This window comes from Oratosquilla oratoria, chromosome 1 (genome assembly GCF_046742065.1).
Source record: "Oratosquilla oratoria isolate Oo_2021 chromosome 1, ASM4674206v1, whole genome shotgun sequence".
Taxonomy (NCBI): Eukaryota; Metazoa; Arthropoda; class Malacostraca; order Stomatopoda; family Squillidae; genus Oratosquilla; species Oratosquilla oratoria.
Window position 1 is genome coordinate 27,503,762 of NC_134777.1, and position 15,000 is coordinate 27,518,761.

General features: G+C 49.4%; 1 protein-coding gene across 12 annotated transcripts in view; it reads left to right on the top strand.

Annotated features, from left to right (window-relative positions):
• Ptpmeg2 (Protein tyrosine phosphatase Meg2) overlaps positions 1-15,000 on the top strand; it is a 520,977-nt gene that overhangs the window by 320,823 nt on the left and 185,154 nt on the right. The window lies entirely within an intron of this gene.

Consider the following 15,000-nt stretch of genomic DNA (forward strand, 5'->3'; position numbering starts at 1 on the left):
TTCTTCCCTTTCTCTCCCTTCTCTTTCCTTTCTCTCTCCCCTCACCTCCCTCTTCCTCTCCTCTCCTCTCCCCTCTTACTCTTCCCTCATACTCTCCCCTCTTACTCTCCCCTCTCTCCCCTCCCCTTTTTTCCCTGTTCTTACTTCTGCCTTCCCTCTACTTTCCCCCTCTCGCCCCTCTCTTCCCTCTCCCTTTCCTCTCTCTCCCCTCTCTTCCCTCTCCCTTTCCTCTCCCTTTCCTCTCTCTCTGCCCAATCCCTTCTTTCCACTCTCCTCCCTCTCCCTTCTGTTTCTCTCTCTCTGTCCTTCTTCTCTCCTCCCTCTCCTTCTCCCCCTCTCCTCCCTCTCCCTTCTGTTTCTCCCCTGTCCTCTATCTCCCTCCCTTCCTTCTCCCTTCCCTCTCCCTTCTCCCTTCCCTCTCCCTTCTCCCTTCCCTCTCCCTTCCCTCTCCCTCCCTTCCTTCTCCCTTCTCCCTTCCCTCTCCCTTCCCTCTCCCTTCACCCTTCCCTTCCCACTTCCCTTCCCACTTCCCTTCCCACTTCCCATCCCACTTCCCTCCTCTTTACGTGTTCCTTCCCTCTCTCCTTTCCTCTCCCCTCTCCCTTTCCCCTACCTTTCAGCTCCATTTCCTCTCCCTTTCCTCTCCCACTCCTCTCCCACTCCTCTCCCCACTCTCTCCCTTCCCTCTCCTTCCCATTCCCTTCCTTTCATTTTCCTACGTATTTTCTCTCCCATCCTGCCGCTCTCCCCGCCCATTTCTTTTCCCCATCCTTCCCCTTCTCCTTTGCCCCTCCACTTTTCGTTTCCCCTCTTTCACTCTTTCCATTTCTTTCCTCTTTTTTTTTCTCTTTGCTTGCCCATTCTTCCCCTCTTTCTCTTTCCATCTTTCCTTCTTCCTATTTTTCTATTTTCTCATTTTTATTCTCTGGATTTCTTTCCATCTCTCTCTCCTCTCCCCCCATTTTTTTGGGGGGGAGGGGGGCCATACACTGCCCTTCTCTTCCTCGCCGTTATTTTCTTTCAGCTCCCCCCTAACCTCGCTCTCGTTTCCCCATTTGCTCTTGGTCCCGTGTCCTAATTTTTCTCTCATCCATATCCTCCCAACAGCTCTTGGTTCCCCCCCCCACAAGTCCTGCTATAGCGTTTGTCTCCATAGCCCCCCCCCCACTGCACTACCACTGCTCCTTTCCTATTGCCCCACCGTTGCCCCTCCCCCATTGCCCCAGTATCTCATGTGTCTATCCCCCCTTTTCCTTTGCCCCTGTAGTCTGTCCCCGCCCTCGCATTACCAAAAAAAAAAAAAAAATCCCCCCCAGGTGTTGTCGCCCCCACTTCTCTCCCCACTCCTCGTCCTCCCCAAACCTCTCCCGCGCTTGTTTTTTGTTTCTCTTCCCTCTCTCTCTCCCTCTCATCTCCTCGTCCCCCCAATTCTTCCGTCTCTTGCAATTTTTTTCTCCTTTTCTCGTTCCATCAACTCCGCTTTTGTTTGCGTTTTCTCATGCAGCTCCATCTCCTGTTCCTATCCTTCTCTCATTTTTCCTTTCCCCATCCTTTCTTTGCTCCTCTAGGACACCATACCCTCTTTCTCCTCTCCCCTCTCTCTCCCTCTCTCCCCTCTCTCCTCCTCTCTCCCCTCCCCCCTCTCTCTCCCCCCTCTCCGCTCTCCACTCTCCCTTTCTCTCTTCCCTCTTTCCCCTTTGTCGCCCTTTCTCCCCCACTTTTTTCTCCCCCCCCCTCTCTCTCTCTCTCTCTCTCTCTCTCTCTCTCTCTCTCTCTCTCTCTCTCTCTCTCTCTCTCTCTCTCTCTCTCTCTCCCACTCTCCCACTCTCCCACTCTCTCATTTCTTCCCATCTCCACCACATCCCCTGTATCACTGTTGGTCTACATGTCATGGGGATTTATGAAGCTAGTGAGAGTTCGATGTACAATATGTTTTTATCTGTTATACCTTTGCACTATAAGGAGGACCGTGAGGTCCTTGGCATGACGGGCACACACGCCTCAGCCCCGCAAAGGGTTCCGGTGGTGACATGATGTAGATGGCGAGGCTCAACTTCTCGACCCTTTCTTGCGTCGACCTGCGCCTCCCAAGCACGTGACCTGGCCTTGCCTGGGGCGCTCGAGCTTTTCGACGTTGGAATGCCCTCCTCTCAGTGTGAGAAAGTTCGAGCGGTACAGTCGCGACTCTCGTCACTTAAAATGTTTGTATACGGTTACGCCTCTCAGACGAACACGGTCAAACGGTTCGTCAAACACGTTGGCAAACGTGTTTGACAACTAAATACTCCATTCACACGGTCAAACATCACTTCAAACACTTGTTTGACAATCCGTTTGACCGTGTAAATGGCCCTTAACTCTTCAGAGTGTTTTCTTCCCTCCCTTTCCTCTCGTTCTCCTGTCTTTCTCCTCCTGTCTTCCTGCTCCTCCCGTCCATTTTCTATTTTTCCTTTCATCGTTTTTCTTATCCCGTTTCCACTCTCCTCTTAGACTTCGTATGCCTCCCCATGGAAACATTCAATTTGCATCTTCATCGGGGTCCATGTATTCTTTTCCTCATCACTCCCTCGTTGGTGCACTCCACGTCCTCTTGGAAAACTCCTCGACCTCTTCCTCCTTGCATACGCCTGAACCCTCTTCTTTTTCTCTTTCCCCCTTTCTCCTCTATTTCCCTCTATTCCTCCTTTCCTGTTTCTCAGGGACTATTCTTCCTTCCTCGTCATCTCTTTCCTTACCCCTTTCCCATCTCTACTTTCTTTGCCCTCACCTTTCTTGTCCTACGTTCTTGTCCCCTACTTTCCTAATCCCCTACCTTCCATTCCTTACTTTCATTTGCCTTCCGCCATCGTCCTTCTCCCATTCTCCTACCTTCCTTTCTCCTCCTTTTCCCCTCCTCACCCCTTCTTTCCCCCCAAGTTTTCTCCATCATTTCCTCTAACCCCTTTCCCCTACCTCCCTTTGCCCTACCTCCCTTTGTCCTACCTCTCTTTGCCCCACCACCCTTTGCCCTACCACCCTTCCTCCCTAACCCCTTCCCCCGTTTCCCTCTTACCCCATTCTCCCTTGCTCACAGTGCTCTCGTTTATATACTCCCATTCCCCTCCCATTCTCTCGGGTTCACTACCCCGGTTCCTTATACCCCCGTGTGTGTGCGCGCGCGCCCCCGCGAGTCCTTTGGGCGTCGCGAACACCCCATTGTGTTACCTCAGCCTCGTTCCGTTGAGCCTTTGAGACGTGTGTGAGCTCGAGCGTGCTGTGGCTCGGGGCTGTGAAGACGGTGAGGGGGGTGGTGTGGAGTGGAGTTAACGCGTGGGCGTGTTGTGGGGAGGACTCCCTCACTTCGCAACTACACACACTATCTACCACACTTCCAGCAGGCCACACTATCGCCATAAACGGTAGCAGTCCTTCTTGTCTCAATGTACCCTCTGAGCTGGTTAATCCCGAAACAAACTAGATTTTAAACGCGGGGACCTGGGTTTGTTCTCTCCGGGATAATGGAATTGCCTGGTGGCACCCAGGCCGTCCCGGTTTAAGTAAATGATGGTCGTAATAACGACCATGGGTATTGGTTGTAATGATGCTGATGGCTTTGGTTGCGGTAATGACGACGGTGCTATTGCAAGTGATGTTACAATTGAGATAGTCCCTAACATGACAAGAGGTGTAGTCGGGGATATCAGGGAGTTGGGGAGTCCCTGCAGAACTGTGCACGTGGAGTCTCTTCAGGTGGAATCTTGGAGTCAACTCCTACCACATGGGGACACAGTGGAGTACCACCTGCATGGGGACGCCAAATGGGGTCAACACGTATTGCGGAGCTAACGAGTAACATCACGTCGGATATTCCAGATACGAAACGTTACATCCATGTAGACGCAACATCAATATCTCCTCACTTCCTCATAGTTCCCCTTCCCCCTTTGACCTGCCACACCTGCTCTTCTTCCTCTTCGTTCCCTCTGGCGCAGGTAAACGCACAAGAAATGTGTCGAGACAAGACTAGGGAGCTTCTTCGCCTGTTGGGTAATTCCGAAGGAAGGCAGGCATGGAGGGAGGGAGGGAGGCAGCGTTGTCGGCCGACCCAGAATGATTATTGAATTTGTTTACATTAATGCAGTTAGTGGAGGCGGAATAGCGGGAGCAGTTATTACGTTAGGGTCCAATGGCGTCGGGACGCGGACTCTTGCGGTCGAGACGGGATCGTCGGTAACTGTGAAATGCGACTGGTGGCGGCGGCGGCGGTGGGGATGTTGGTGGTGGTAGCAATGGTGGTAGTGATGATTGTGGTGGGGGCGGTGTTGGTGGTGGTGGTGAGTCACGGCCGTGATGAATGGACCAGTCCAAGTTTGTGTTGGTGGTGCTTGTAGAACTTGACGTCAGGGTGGTGGTAGAAGTGATGGTGGTGTTAGTGGTAAAGGTGAAGGCCGTCTGTTATGTTGGCACTGGAGCAGTATTGGTGATGACCGGGGCAGCTGCAGTGACGGAGATGGTGGCGATGATAAAAGATGTGGTGTTGAAGGTGGGCAATGGTGACAGTGGTGAAGATGGGGTTGCTGGTGTTTCAGTGCATGACGTTGCATTAGCTCCTTCACAAACGAGGGGAAGGTTAGCACGGAGATGAATAAAGTGGGCTTTACCTTTTAAATACAGTGACCTCCTTTACTCATTGTCTTTAACTAAAATGCCGTTGGATCCACACAGCTCCTTCACAAACAAGGGGAAGGCTGGCACGGAGATGAATAAAGTGGGCTTTACCTTTTAAATACAGTGACCTCCTTTACTCATTGTCTTCAACTAAAATGCTGTTGGATCCACACAGCGATGAGGCGACTTTACCTTTCACGGGTATTGAAATCTCCCGCCACTTACTGAGGAAAATCATCCGCGCTTGAACGTAACAAAACTCCTTTCCCACTTCACCATATTGAAGGACTTTAAAAGGTGGCAACCACAAAAGAAAATCATCGCGCAATGCGAAAAGGTTGAGATTGTAATGAGTGTTCTCCCCCTCTCTCTCTCTCTCTCTCTTTCTCTCTCTCTCTCTCTCTCTCTCTCTCTCTCTCTCTCTCTCTCTCTCTCTCTCTCTCTCTCTCTCTCTCTCTCTCTCTCTCTCTGTATGTCTGCCTGTCTCGTTCTTTCTCTCCCTCTCTCCCTCCCTCCTTCCCTCCCTCCCTCTCCCTATTTAAGTTCTTTCTCCTCCATTTTCTCTACAAAGGACTCCCATGGGTGTCCCACACACATTTCCACTTTTCTTGTGTACACATTTCTTGCGCTTTCCTGCAAATTCCCTCGCCGGTCGTTTCCACTAATATTTCCTTTTCCTTTCTTCGCGGCAAACCTCTCCTTTTTCCATTTTCTTTAACATATACATATGGACACACGCGCGCGCACACACACACACACACACACACACACACACACACACACATATATATATATATATATATATATATGAGAGAGGGAGTTTACTATGGTCTAAATCACTTGTTGGACTTTGTGATAGACTGTGTGTGTGTTCTTGTTTAATTCATAATTCTCTTCCTGTTCTATAGTTATCGATGACACCCTCCCCTTTGTCAGCTCGTGTTTCTTACTTATCCATTGAGCCGCAGGGTTCCCACCGAGCTGAATAAAGTCTTCTGGCCTCGAGAGAGCGAAATTCCCTTCATTATGGCGAGGCCATCATCGTTAACTGACTCAGCGGAATTGAAGTTGATAACCATTTCAAGGCTAAATGTTCTTGTGTGCGGAATGAAATCGTCTGTTGTCGTGAGAACAAGATCCTCTTTCAGCGACAAGTGTGTGCGAGGTGGAACATGCGAAGGTAACGGTGTGAAGTTGTGTGTGTGGACAACTGTGTGGGTTTGTGGGTTTAAAGAAGTCCTCGCTTTCTCTTCCTTTTTCTTCTCTCTCTCTCTCTCCCCTCCCCTCCCTGCCTCCCTCCGTCTGTCCTACTTCTCTCTCACCCGCCCTGGTCTGATTCACACTCCATGGAATGTGGCGTTACGAACTTTTTTTTTTCGACAATGATGAATCGGTCATGAAAACTGGCTGGTGACCCATCTATCAAGGTCATCCTTAGAAAGGAGCTCCTCCACAGTCATGTGCGCGCGCGAGTGTTTGGGTCCGTTCGCCGGCGCTGTTATTGCGTGGGGTTGGTTTGTCGGTTTCTTAGGTTGACCACCCGCGTACAAGTGTGGTGATTGGCTTGATGACGAAACATCACCATGTACTACTGGCGATGATACTAGATGATGCTAGTATCGCGCGCTAATGTCATGCGCTAGCATCGCGTGCGTGGGCCCCTACTCAATAGGAGCGAAACCATAACGTAATTAAATCTTGTTGGGGTTAGGCTTTTCTTATCTGGAAACTAATGTATGGCATGACCCCGTTGACCGTCAAATGAACAAAACTATTCGGTCAGGGCCAGGTGTCCCGAGGGGGCGTGTCGGAGAACTTTTTAGGTCCTTATGTTATTGATCAACATATTATATACAGAAATGAACTTGGCCAATCATTACATGCTAAGGACGACTAGGTCCACCCTAAAGGAGGAGGCTCACCCTTTCAGAGGTTTCGTTTTAAGCTAACAAGCAAAGAGAAGTCAGTCTAAGTCTTGAGTTTAGAGTTTGCCTAAGTCAGTTTGAGTTTAGTGGGCAAGTTGTGCCTATCAGTCTAAATTAAGACAGTATCTCGGGGATAACCATACATGAGATCTGTATCTGAAAATTTCACACAGCCTCTCACACTCCGTACACTAACACTACTCATTCATAAAGTGCCAATCAAAGCAAAAACATAAATGAAATTCATATGAAAGGAGAGATGGTCTCATTCAACATCACTGTTCATGAGATAAGCTAATAGGACTACTTCATACACACATGTTCGTGACTTCTCTCTGGCCAGCTACCACGTAAAGAGAGGGGATCGCGACCCGAGGAGGTTTCTCTCTCTCTCTCTCTCTCTCTCTCTCTCTCTCTCTCTCTCTCTCTCTCTCTCTCTCTCTCTCTCTCTCTCTCTCACACACACACACACACACACACACACACACACACACACACACACACACACACACACCCTCTCTGCTGCCACAAGCATAACATTTGCGCCGCCGTTGTTTCTCAGGCTGCAGGCCTTCAGCGGCGGCGAGTGTGGAGTCCCCGTTTCGTCAAAACTTGATGATGCAACATTTCCACCACCTGACGAAGGCCCGAGAATCGCGATCGTTTCTTATTTCGCTCTTGCATGGTCTGTTCCTCATCTTTCCTCTTCCTCTCCCTTCTCCTCCTTTCCTTCTTCCTCTTCCTCCTCTCCCCCTCCTTCCTCTCCCTCTCCTCCCGCCTCCCCTCTCCTCCCACCTCCCCTCTCCTCCCACCTCCTCTCCTTCTTCCTCGTATTCTTCCTCCTTCCCCTCTTCTCCCTTTCCTCCTCCTCTATTCCTTTTTTCGTCCCCCATCTTCCTCGTACTCTTCCTTTTCATCCCTTTTCCGACTCTCCCAAAGTCTCTGCCTTCTGTGCCACCTGGTCTTAATCTGCTGTATCTTCTCTTAACGTCCTCCTTATTCTTCATCCTGCTGTACCTTTTGCTTCTAGTCATCCACCACCGGCTCCACCACCACCTCCGGCTCTGACTCCACCTCCACTTCCTCCACATTATCGCCATTGCAACGTTCAGGGCGGGCATCGACATCCTGTCAGAGGGTTTGCCCCACCCCTGGCGGGACGACTGTGCTACTGCTGCTGCTGCTGCTGGTGGTGGGACCAGCCCCCCCCCTCTCCGTCTCTCTCTCTCTCTCTCTCTCTCTCTCTCTCTCTCTCTCTCTTTCTCTTTCTCTTTCTCTCTTTTCCCCCCTTGTGTGTGTGTGTGTGTGTATATATATATATATATATATATATATATATATATATATATATAATAACACACACACACACACACACACACACACACACACCAAAAAGGAAATAGCCAAGGTATGCACACATCTTGCACCCATCCCACACCCATTTGTTTTCCCATTTATCTGTGCTGCATGTGAATGAAGAGCCATCCATGCCTCCCGTCCACTTTCTGGGTCGGAAGCATTGCAACAAGACACAACAGTTCTGCAGCAGGGTTAGACAGCCGAAGGTGGTTTATCCCCACCGCTTCATTACTTGGCGACCTTCCCTCCTCGTCCATTCGTAGGTAATTAGAGAAGACAAGGAAAAATCACTTTGGGGCGCGTCAAGTTATCATACATTCACAACTATTCTCAATTCGTACCCATTTCTTGCCCTCTCTTTTCCCTGCTCAACAGATGTTACCCTTTTACCTAAGAACCCTTCATCCCTTTCACCCCATCCATCCATCCATCCATCCATCCATCCTTCTCATTCTCGGTCTTCCCTTCAAGTTCACGCCATCCACCCCAACATTTCACCCTCTTTTGCTAAGTCTTCTTCACTCGTTCTTTCCATTTGCTCAAACCATCCCAGTATACTTTGATCAATCCTGTGTTATGTCACCATGGTTGTTCATCGTGTACATGGATGGAGTGGTTAAAGGGAAAGGATTGTAGCTGGTAAGAAGATGAAAGTGAGTGGTGAGACAACTGTTGCTTGTAGATGACACTGCACTCATGGCTGTGTCAGAGGAGGACATGTTATAGTGTAATGAAGGAATTCATATTATTGTTATTATTATAGTTGTAGTTGCACAATTAAAACTACAACATATAATCCCCTTTTGACCCTCCCCCTCCCGAGCACAAGTCTCTTCGGAGGCGTGGGTTCGAATCCCAACGCTGTCGCCATATGTTGTAGTCGCACATTTAAGACTACAACATTATTATTATTATTATTATTATTATTATTATTATTATTATTATTAATATTGCTTTCCTGTATGTATTGTATATCTGGCATTATAGTTCTATCGGTAGGTTATTTTATTGTCATGGTAAATGTTTAGTTTTTACTCGAGAGAGATTTTTAGTTTTTACTTTCGAGAGAGAGAGAGAGAGAGAGAGAGAGCCGGGGAGGGGGGATGGTGACTGGGACAGTGGTCTTTTTCACGACCCTTCGTCGTCCTGTTCTCGAATGTCGAAATTGGGCCTCCAGGGTCCGTCAGCTGGAAGGCGCGGACGCCGCAAGGCGTGCCAGTGATGTCATTGTACTCCTGAGTAGAAAGTGACGTCACGGAATATGACGTCATTATCTTCTGAGGATAAAGCGAAATGACGTCATAGAGGCGCAGTCAATTTTAATATCTTTTTAACCCGTTCTACCCGGTGTTGCCAGTTAGGGATTTATTCCAATCTACCCCTCCTGAACCTCCTGTCGAGCTGGGGGGGAAATCTTCTCTCGTGGTCGAAACTAGCGTCTAAATTTCAGAATTTCACTGCACTGAATGTGGACGTCTGAATTGTTACGAGTTCGAAAACCTATCACTAGGTGTGAGATCACTTGTTCGCGGTGTATGTGTGTGTGTGTGTGTGTGTGTGTGTGTGTGTGTGTGTGTGTGTGTGTGTCCGTCCCCGTCCGTCCGTCCCCGTCCGTCCGTCCGTCCGTCCGTCCGTCCCCGTCCGTCCCCGTCCGTCCCCGTCCGTCCCCGTCCGTCCCCGTCCGTCCCCGTCCGTCCATCCAAGCAGAACAAAATCCCCTAGCTGCAGTTAGAACAAATGTTTGAATAGTCAGTGCAGCAAACTAGATTGAGCCACCATAACAATCATTACTACCTCTGCAACCCCCACAGTCATAAGTACGATCACTGTCACCACCATCATCACCACCATCATCACCACCACCACCACCACCACTGCAGGCTTCCAACCGAATCTCAAGGACACTGCCAAGGCCGCTTTCGTCACGACAGGGTGACCTCGCCGCGAGTTGTCTCGCCTTCTCGGCCCGCTTGCTCAACCTGTTGGCACTTGCGGCACCCGAGGAGGTCACGAGTGGCGGCACTGCCAGCGGGAAACGGCTATTGCTTAGCAACGGATAAACGCCAGCCCGGCCGGAAGACCAGGAGATGGATCGCGGGCGCGGCTGTGCGCGTCGTTTGTGCGACCTACGCCTTTCGGGTTTCGCACCGAGACCCATCTTGGGGTCCTGCTGACGTCATCACGACGGAGTGTTCGGTTGAAGGTAACTGTCAGCGCGCCAGTAAGTTGCCTGGAGGGTTGGTATGTACATGGGTTGCAGGTGTGGTTGTGCATACACGTGTGCGCTCGTTCTCTCTCTCTCTCCCTCTCCCTCTCCCTCTCTCCCTCCCTCTCTCTCTCTCTCTCTCTCTCTCTCTCTCTCTCTCTCTCTCTCTCTCTCTCTCTCTCTCTCTCTCTCTCTCTCTCTCTCTCTCTCTCTCTCTCTCTCTCTCTCTCTCTCTCTCCCCTCCCCCTCTCTCTCCCCTCCCCCTCTCTCTCCCCCCTCCCTCTCCCCCCTCCCTCTCCCCCCTCCCCCTCTCTCTCTTTCTCTTTCTCTCTCTTTCACGAGCAGTGCATACATACATACATACACATTCTATTTCGCCAGATAGAACATGTCCGGCCGCTCAGCGGAAGCAGGAACAAAGGTGATGATGGGGGAGAATATAAGGGGGAGCGGAGAAGGGAGGTAACGGCGTGGAGGGTGGGACATAAACTATGCATGAGGGAGGTGGGGGACGGGGAGCGGAAGGAAGGAAGGAAACAAACAAACGAGGGAGGAAGGAAGGAAGGGAGAAAAGGAAGGGAAGTGGAATGGGGCGTTGAAAGGGTTTGAATAGAGATGAAGATTGAGATTGAATAGTACGAGCGAGATGAGAGGTTGATAAAGAGGAGGAGTGGCAAGAATGAGAGCGGTGTTGAAGGAGACGAGAGAGAGCGAGGAGGAGGTGGAGGAGGAGCGGAAAACGGATTAAAGAATTTAATTGAAACAGAGGGAGCGGACGGAGAGAGAAGAATTTGAAGAATGGGCCACGTAATGGAGAGCGGGAATGGAAGAGGGACTTGAGGTAAGAGAGAGAAAGTGAGAGAGAGAGAGAGGGGGGGAGGGAGGAAGGGAGAGAAATGAAACGCGGAAGAGGGGGTGAGGAAGGGGGGGATGGAGGGATAGAAAGAGGAAGTACAGTTGTAGTCAGAAGTCTTGAACTGGGCCATTGTTTTTCACTTTGGAAGTGTTAGTTCATTACATATTGTCAAGCATCTTTTGCCTTGGAATACGTACGTTTTATCATGGGTGCTTTCTTGTAAAGAGAGAGTGCTGTACGTGAAATACTTGGGCAGCCAACGTGAAAGCGGTTCATATGCAGCAAAATTTATACATTTGCATAGTGGAAACTTGGTTTTGTTCAGTACTTTTGACCGCGACGGTGCTTTGCTGCAGTTCAAACATGTTTTCACTCGTTCCCACATCGTCACCGCTAAAACCATTGTCACCACTCCCGTCACCACCACCACCACCATCACCATCACCATCACCACACCACCGCCACATCCTGACGTCTCGGCTGCTTCATTTCAGTATATTGCCTCCATTAGTTTCCACTTTTAATTTTCTTATCCTCTCGTAAAAGAGGCTTCCTCCCCCCCCCTCTCTCTCTCTGCCTCACTTTCCCTCCCTTTCCATCTCCCCCCTCTCTCTATAAACACACACACACACACACACACACACACACACACACACACACACACACACACACACATATATATATATATATATATATATATATATATATATATATATATATATATAATACACACACGCGCGCGCGCGCATGTAAGTCGCTAATTTGATTATTCTTACTGTGCCCCAACACCGTCATCATCATCATCATCATCATCATTATCATCATCATCACGATAAAGCAAGAGCATGAAAAGAAATAACGAATCGCTGGTGCCGTTCTTGTGTTGTCATCGTGCGTGCGCCATCGTGTCACGACACATCTGCGATAAAGACCGTAATTGTCACACGCGGGACACTTGCACGAGTATGTTGCGCACACACACACACACACACACACACACACACACACACACACACACACACACACACACACACACACACACACACACACACACACACACACACACACACACACACACACACACACACACACACACACGCACAAACACACACACGCACGCACGCGCGCAATGAAACTCAAAAAGGATAACTACAGAAGAGACCTGAAAAAGAACAACTTCCCACACAGAGTGATAGATATATGGAACAGATTGGATGAAGAAATAGTGTGTGCAAACACAATAGAACAATTTAACAAACTTGATCTTGCGAGATACAAAAACGGGTCACCACGAGCATAGCTCCCCTTCCCATATATTACAACTAGGTAAATACACACGTACGCACGCACTGGCGATTGCATTCCCTGCTTTACCAAGACCATTGAGGTCACCTGCACCTCCACTACCACCATAACCTTAACAACCACCACCATCACCACCACCACCACACCACCCATCACCACCACACCACCCATCACCACCACACCACCCATCACCACCACACCACCCATCACCACCACACCACCCATCACCACCACACCACCCATCACCACCACACCACCCATCACCACCACACCACCCATCACCACCACACCACTCATCACCCACCACACCACCCATCACCATTACCACCAGCATTACCGCCACCATCACCGCCACCACCACCCTCACCACCACCAGAACTAGCACCACCTCAACAATCACGAATGTGACTACTGTCACTACCACAACTATCACCACCATTATCACCACCACAACTACCATCTACCATTTTCCGACCAAACGTCAACAGGTGATATCACAATTGTTACACCACCTTCACTACCGCCGACCGTGCCTACCATCACCTCCCCCCACACACACGCAGTCATCACCTTCCCCCCACAGCAATCATTATTTCATGGCATTTAGGCTTCCTTTGTGGTGCCCAATGTGCTGCCGTGGTAGTCAATAAGCTGTTTGTTTGGACGCTAACTAAGGATTTATTTTTTGTCATCACGTTTGTTGATTTGTTTACTTTTTTGTCATCACGTTTGTTAATTTGTTTACTCGCTCTTTTTCCGGCCAAATGAACGTCGAAGAGAATGGTTTCCCTGCCCTTTGTCTTCAAAACCCATGAACATGCCTCCATCTAGAAGTGCGACCCCGATTGGTTGATACTCGCTCCCCGGGCCGAACCCAAGATATCTCTGTCAACTTAGACTGTTTCCACTACCTTCTCAAATAAGGAGAGCTAACAATCGGTGACTGCTCGCCTCCCCACTGAAATAACATCACATTAATAAAACAAAGACGGTGCCATTTTCCCCAAGAGCTATGTTGTTGTTGTTGTCGTTCCCTAGACTGTCTGTCCGAGCAGTCCCGTCTCCCCAAGGAATGCCACAGCCGAAACTGGGTTTTCCCACAAATCCTTTATAGAGTGTATGTTGTGTTGTTTGCGTACATGATTGTGTATAATGCAGTCTTCCATTATGTGTTGTATGGTATGGGGTGAAGTGTTACATCCTGGGCAGCTATTCACAATGCGGTCATCCAGCCTCTTCTGGTAGCTTAGAAGTACTGGGTGGTGGCCGCACCGCAGTTGGCCCGGGGACCGTTGCCAGCTACTGTGGGGATGCGGTGTTCCTGTCAGTGGAACTCTGGGGGGGGGGTAACAATTATTGCAGTGTTATTACTTGGTTCTCTCAAGCTGATCTAGCGGATGTCCCCTCACTTTTTCGCTGTGTGTGTGTGTGTGTGTGTGTGTGTGTGTGTGTGTGAGTGAGAGAGAGAGAGGGAGGGAGAGAGAGAGAGAAAGAATTACCATGGTTTTGGATCACGTGTTGGACTCGTGATCGACATATATTTCCCTCACGGAAGAGAGCTCAGAGCTCGTATATGACCGATATGTGGGTAATGCTGTCACCTTACACGCACACACACCCAACTCCCCGCCCACAAGTGTTGGAGTAACGACTCGCAGCGCAGCGATACTGAAATTATTTCAGCCCTGGGCTGGATTCGAATCCGGACCGCCGTAGTGGCGGCCGGGAACTCTACCAACTGCGCCATAGAGTGTGTTTGTGTGTTGGTTCGGTTAGTTTGTCTCCCGATTAGTGAAACTCGTGGGACACCAGGCGAAGCAACTTTTCGTGTCTCGTTTCGGGTCCATTTTGATAAAACGCATACAAAGCAACAGTGTTCTTTTCATTAGTAAACGAATGTTTACACAGCGCGCATGTGTCAGCTCATAATGGGTCGGGAGGAAAAAATATACGTGTGTGTGTATATATATATGTATACATATATATATATATATATATAAATGTGTGTGTATGTATGTATATGTGTGTGTGTATGTATATATATATGTATATATGTGTATGTATATATGTGTGTGTATGTATATATGTGTGTGTGTGTGTGTAATATATGTGTGTGTGTGTATGTATGTATATGTAATATGTGCATCACATCCCAGGAACTGCTTGGCACGGTTGCCTGCTCTTCTCCCTCCTTCACTTTTCACTCGCCTTTCCCTTCTCGTCTTTCCCTTTCCCCACGAACCTGCAGCTCCCTTCACTCCCTACCCTATCTAGTCACCCGTGCTACATTTTCCTCTTCCCTACAAGCTCTCATTCCTTTTGTCCACCCTCCTTCTCTTCTTTTCACCCTCTTCCTCTCACTCCCTCTTTATCTCCCGCTCTTCCTCTTCCCCCTTATCTTCTTCCCTCATCTCCTTTTCTTCCTCTCTCCCCTCTCTTCATTCCTCTCTCCCCTTTCTCCATTCCTCTCTCCCCTTTCTCCATTCCTCTTCTCCCTCTCTCCCTCTTTCTCTGACTCGCTTCCTCTCTCCATCTCTTACCCTCTCTCCACTCCACCTCTCCACCTCTCTCATCCTTCCTCCCTTTCTCCCTCCCTTCACCCCAACTCTGTTCATTCCGCCATTGCTTTCTCACCCAGTGTCCTCCTCTTTGTCGCCCTTTCCCTGTTTCCCCTTCCTGCTCCAGGCTCTACACCTCCCTCC